Source organism: Phyllobates terribilis, unplaced genomic scaffold (genome assembly GCF_046119375.1).
Source record: "Phyllobates terribilis strain yellow unplaced genomic scaffold, ASM4611937v1 Scaffold_5__5_contigs__length_657084704, whole genome shotgun sequence".
Lineage (NCBI taxonomy): Eukaryota > Metazoa > Chordata > Amphibia > Anura > Dendrobatidae > Phyllobates > Phyllobates terribilis.
Window position 1 is genome coordinate 638,286,624 of NW_027362765.1, and position 6,021 is coordinate 638,292,644.

Consider the following 6,021-nt stretch of genomic DNA (forward strand, 5'->3'; position numbering starts at 1 on the left):
TGTGTAACGGGTCTGGGAGGCGGAACCTCTGAGCTACTATACAAGGGGGCGGTCCTTGTAAGGGAGCGGGTGGCGACCAGGCAGGCAGTCACAGCAGGTGACCGGGACAGTCTCTGGAAGAACGGGCAGGAGGTCACGGCAAGTGACCGGGGCAGTCTCTGGATGAACGGGCAGATGGTCACGGCAAGTGACCGGGGCAGTCTCTGGGTGAACGGGCAGATGGTCACGGCAAGTGACCGGGGCAGTCTCTGGGTAAAGGGTTGGTACGACCTGTGGCGGCTGATGGTAGACGTGAGCTCCCAGGTGAGCAGGCGAGAGTCTCTGGATAAACGGGTGGTCACAGCATGTGACGGCGGAGCCTCCAGGAAGACCAACAGACAGGCGGCAGATGAGCGCTCCCAGGTGAGCGGGCAGAAGTCTCTGGACAGGCGGGTGGTCACAGCACGTGACGGCAGAGCCTCCAGGTAGGCTAGCAGACAGGCAGCAGATGAGCGCTCCCAGGTGAGCGGGCAGGAGTCACTGGACAGGCAGGTGGTCCCAGCACGTGACGGCGGAGCCTCCAGGTAGGCTAGCAGGCAGGTAGCAGATGAGCGCTCCCAGGTGAGCGGGCAAGCTGGTCCTTAGACAGACTGACAGGAGTTGGAAGGCAGACCGTCGGACCTCAGGCTAGCAGGCAGGTAGCAGAATATCAGGCAGGAATAAGGCAGGAATCTGGCGGGTATCTGGCAGGTAACTGGCAACGGGACCTGAGGGCTGAAGCAGAGTAGTGAACAGTGCAACAACATTGCTCGGGCACCTCCATTTTGGAGGAGGTGCCTTATATATGGTGAAGTCCTCCGGCCATTGGCCGGGGACTCCTTAGGACGGCGCGCGCGGCCCCTTTAAGAGGGAGGGAGAGCGTGCGCGCCCTAAGCACAGTGGCCGGGAAGGAGCGCGCGCTGCCAGCAGAGCGGGAGGAGGACGCCGGGCACGGAGCAGAGAGGTGAGGGGAACAGCGTCCCTGCCTAGCAGAGGGCAGGGACGCCGGCACTACATAATGTCCCTTTGCTGTTCTATTCATTTGTTGTCCTCCGTAGCTCAGTTCTTGTGCCCATTTATTGGGGGCAGAATTATTCCTGCTAATATGCTTCTAAGTGTCAGCCCACAAGAAGCAGATTCTTCTTACCAGCTCTAAAAACATTAGGTGAGCGTTTCCCCATCCAGTCACATTGGCACATCACAGAACTGTGCAGAAAAGTACAAAAAGAATGGAGAATAGCTTAGCTAGTGAATTGTGTAACTAAAAAAAGTTCTAGTAAACGTTTAACATTAAAGGGAATCTGTCACCAGATTTTGCTATGTAATCTAAAAGCTGCATGATGTAGGGGAAGAGACCCTGATTCCAGGGATGTGTCATTTACTGGTCTGGGTTTTACTGTTTTAAAACAATCAGTGTTTTATCAACAGAAGATTATCACTACAGGACTAGGTCTTTTTCCTCCTGGTCCAACGTAGCCTTCAACACTGATTAGCAGCTTTCTGTCAAAATACGGTGCGGTGGGGTTATACACACCTCTGCATTCCAAGCTCCCCTGTATCTGCAGGAGAAAAAACTGTGATTCTATCACAACTGCTTCACCAAGTAAAATAAGTGGTACATAGCTGGAATCACCGTGTCTATCCCTACATCATGCTTCGGTCAGATTACATCGCAAAAAACTGCTGACAGAATGGATGTTCACGATACTTGATAGGATGCTGCCCTCACCCGAAGTCTGTCTCGAGAAGATGTCTTTACAAATCCCACCCTAATATGTGTCCGCTGGGAAAGTGCTGACAGTGCACTGAATAAAGATTACCTTTTTGCAAAATGTTTTCTAAATAAAGGTACACTGATGAGGAAAAGTGTAACAACGTTTTGAACATCATACTTTCATCCTCCATATCTCACCATCCACTACTGCTTCAGATGTGAGACTACCATCATTTTATAGACAATCATCTTGGCTATCTCATACATAAATTTGATTTGCAACTATTTTGCATATGATTAGTTATGCAGATTCTTGTCATGTCACTGCATTGTTACGGTTTTGCTCCTGCTGGTGGAAAAATCTTTCTCTTCCTATATACTACAAATTACAACCTGATCTCACATTCCCTAGTAGCTCAGTGTGTTGTTAGGATGATTCCCGAGGGAAAGGTCACTGGTTCAAATCGAGGAGCAGCCATGAAGATTTCCCAAGAAAACAGAAAACGCATCATCCAGCTCATCGATAGCAGTTTCTCTGCCAAGAAAATTGCCAAACTGCATCATGTAAGTGCCATGACAGCTGGAAATACAAAATGCAGTCCGCCTATCCATTCAAAAGACAAGAGGTGGACATCCAGGAAAAATAGTCATCAAGTGGTCTCATCACAAGGTCTATCAGTTCTGGTGCGATAAACACAGCAAATCGATGTGACTCGAATGCTTCGTAATAGTGAGATCACAGGCATCCATACAAGCACCGTGCGACGCACGTTAAACAAGTCCGGAATGGTGGCCCAGAAAAAGGTGACGAAGCCTTGATTTCAATACCATCATAAGAAGCGTTGACTCGAGTTTGCAAAAAAGTACAAAAAATGGACAGTAGAAGAATGGAAACGGGTGATTTGGAGCGATAAGATGAAAGTTAATAGACTAGGCTCTGATGGATGCAAATGGGTCTGGAAGAGACCAAGGAAAAAGGGGCTAATGGATGGAGAAATTGAAGGAATTGTCAAGTTTGGTACAGGAAACCTGATGATATGGGGTTGTTTCACTGCCAAAAGCGTTGCATACTTGACCAGGATCGATTGTGATCTCAATTCTGAGCTATATGTCAGTATCGTACAAGACTAATTACTTCGTACACTCCTGTACTATGGGTATGAAAAGGACGACATAGTGTTCCAGCAGGACAACTACTTGAAGCATACATTCAGCAGTATTCAAAATAATAGCAGTCCAATATGACTAAGCAGATTAATCCCTGTTTTTGGTATAAATTATATTACCATATGTGAAACAATTTACCAGTTGGTGCAGTAGATTCTAAGAAAACCAACATACTAAGCATTCATGATCTGCATGTTTCTGAGTCTGTGCATTTGAATAATTAATTGAAAGGGGGTGTGTTCAAAATAATAGCAGTGTGGAGTTCAATTAGTGAGGTCAATCATTCTGTGAAGAAACAGGAGTGAATCAGGTGGCCCTTATTTAAAGGTGAAGCCAGCACATGTTGTACATGCATTTCTCCTTGAAAGTCTGAGAAATATGGGTCTTTGGAGACATTGTTTGGAAGAACAGCTTACTTTGATTATAAGTTTTACCCTCTTCAATCAGCTTTTTAAAGAATTATAGACAATGATAGGCTGTTCAGCTAAAATGATCTCCAGTGCTTTAAAATGGAAAGCAAAACCAGAGAGTCATGGAAGAAAACGGAAGACTACCATTCAGATGGATCGAAGAATAGCCAAAATGGCAAAAGGCTCGGCCAATGATCAGCTCTGGGATGATCAAAGACAGTCTCAAGTCACCTGTGAGTACTGTGACAGTTAGACGCCTGTGTGAAGCTAATCCCTTAGCAAGAAGTCCCACTGTTAAAAAGAAGACATGTGCTGAAGCGGATACAGTTTGCAAAAGAAAACATAAACTGGCCTAAAGAGAAATGGAAGAGACATTTTGTGCACTGATGAAAGTAAAATTGTTCTTTTTGAGTCCAAGGGCCACAGACCGTTCATCAGACGACCCCCAAACTCTGCATTCAAGCCACAGTACACTCTGAAGACAGTGAAGCATGGTGGTAAAAGCATCATGATATGTGGAAGTTTCTCTTACTATGGGGCTGAACCTATTTACCGCATACCAGGGATCATGAACAAGTTTACATATATTAAAATACTTGAAGAGGTCATGTTGCCTTACGCTGAAGAGGATATGCCCTTGAAATGGGTGTTTCAACAAGACAACAACCCAAAACACACCAGTAAACAAGCAAAATCTTGGTTCCAGTCCAACAAAATTGAGGTTATGGAGTGGCCAGACCAATCCCCGGACCTTAATCCGATAGAACACTTGTGAGGTGACATAAAAAAATGCAGTTTCTGAGGCCAAAATTGCCAAAAAACTGTGGGATGTAGTCAAAGCATCCTGGGCTGGAATAACAATTGACAGGTGCCAGAAGTTGGTTGACTCTATGCAACATAGATGTGAAGCAGTTCTAAAAAACTGTGGGTATACAACTAAATATTAGGTTAGTAATTCACAGGAATGCTAATGCCTCAAAAAAAGAGTACATATTGTGAGTTTGTAAAGACAAATGCAGACACTGCTATTTTTTAGAAAAGCCCAATGCTCATTTTTTGTTATTTTCTGTAAAGTAGTTAAAAATTATATACATTTCTCTTCACGTTTTGAATTAGAAAACAGTGGGCAATGTTCCCACTGTATGGAAATAAAAACTAGTATTACATTTTGTGCTTCACTCATGTTTTTGAACACACTGCTATTATTTTGAACACTACTATAAGGATTGGTGAAGACCTGATTCAATGATTAAGAAGTAGAGGTGCTGGATTGGCCCCACAGTCACCAGATCTTGACCCAATCAAACACTTGTTGGTAGAGTTCAAGAAAACCTGTATACAAACCCAAGTGAGTCGACCAGTATGCACCACCTTTGGGAACGTGTAGAAGAGACCTGGGATCAGATTTCGGTTGAGACATGTTTGAATCATATCTTGAGCATGGCCAGAAGGATTTAGGCAGTGTTGAAAGCCAAAGGTGTATTTATAAAATACTAATAAATTAATAAAAATTTAAATTTTGATTTTTTTTAAGAGCTAAATAATAATGCATCAATATGACAAGAATCATCATATGCAAAATAGTTGCAAGTCAAATTTATGTATGAGAAAGCCATGATAATTGTCTATGAAATGATTATAGTCTCACATTCGAAGCAGTTGTGGATGGTGAGATATGGAGCCTGAAAGTCAAAAGTTCAAAACATCGTTACCCCTTGTCTCTGTATTTATAAAATTTGTAATATTTAAATGTACTTATTTTATTACATTTCGTAGGCAACCGCATTAAGCAATTATTTAAATTTAGGGTTAGGTAGAAATACACTTATACTGAAAAGTATTGGGATATCTACACATAACACCTACAGGAGCTTTTATGGCATTCCATACTAAATCTATAGGCGTTAGTATGCAGTTGGTCCCTCCTTTCCTTTGCAGCTATAACAGCTTCCACTCTTCTAGGAAGGCTTTCTACAGCACAATATTTTGGAGTGTCTGTAGAATTGTTTGCCCATTCATCCAGAGAGCATTTGTGAGGTCAGATACGGATGTTGAAAGAGAGAACATTGCTCTGGGTGGCGCAGTCAAGTTCCTCTCAAGCTATACAGCCATGCTTTTTTGGAGCGTGCACTGGGGCCCAATGATGCTGGAACAAGAAATGTTTTCCCCAAACTGTTCCCGCATACTTGTAAGCTACAATTGTCCAAGATGCCTTCAAATGCTGATGCATTAAGATTTCCCTTCACTGGAAGGCAGAAGTGTAAACCAGTCCCTAAAAAACGTCCACATAGCATTATTCCTTCTCCAATAAACTTTACAGTTGACAAAATTCAGTGACGCAGGTGACATTATGTGCCAAACCCCATTCCATTAAAAACCTGGAATGGTGCCTGGTGATATAAGGTCTGAGTGCAGCTGCTCAACAATGGAAATGCTCCAGATGCAGTTTTTTTTTGCTGATATTAAAGGGAACATGGCATGTCCAGTGTCCCCTGACTCTTTTCAACTGCACCTGCCATTACCTGTTAGTCCTTAATTCAGGTATTTCAGTAATGTTTTATTATCTTATACAGCTGCATAAGTTGAGTAAAATCAATTTGTATGCATCACTTAGACTAGTCCTGCTTAATTGGCACACAGCTATCAAAGTGTTGCCTCACTGAGACTAGTCCAGATTTACTAGTTACAATCAGGCCCTCATGATTGACAGTC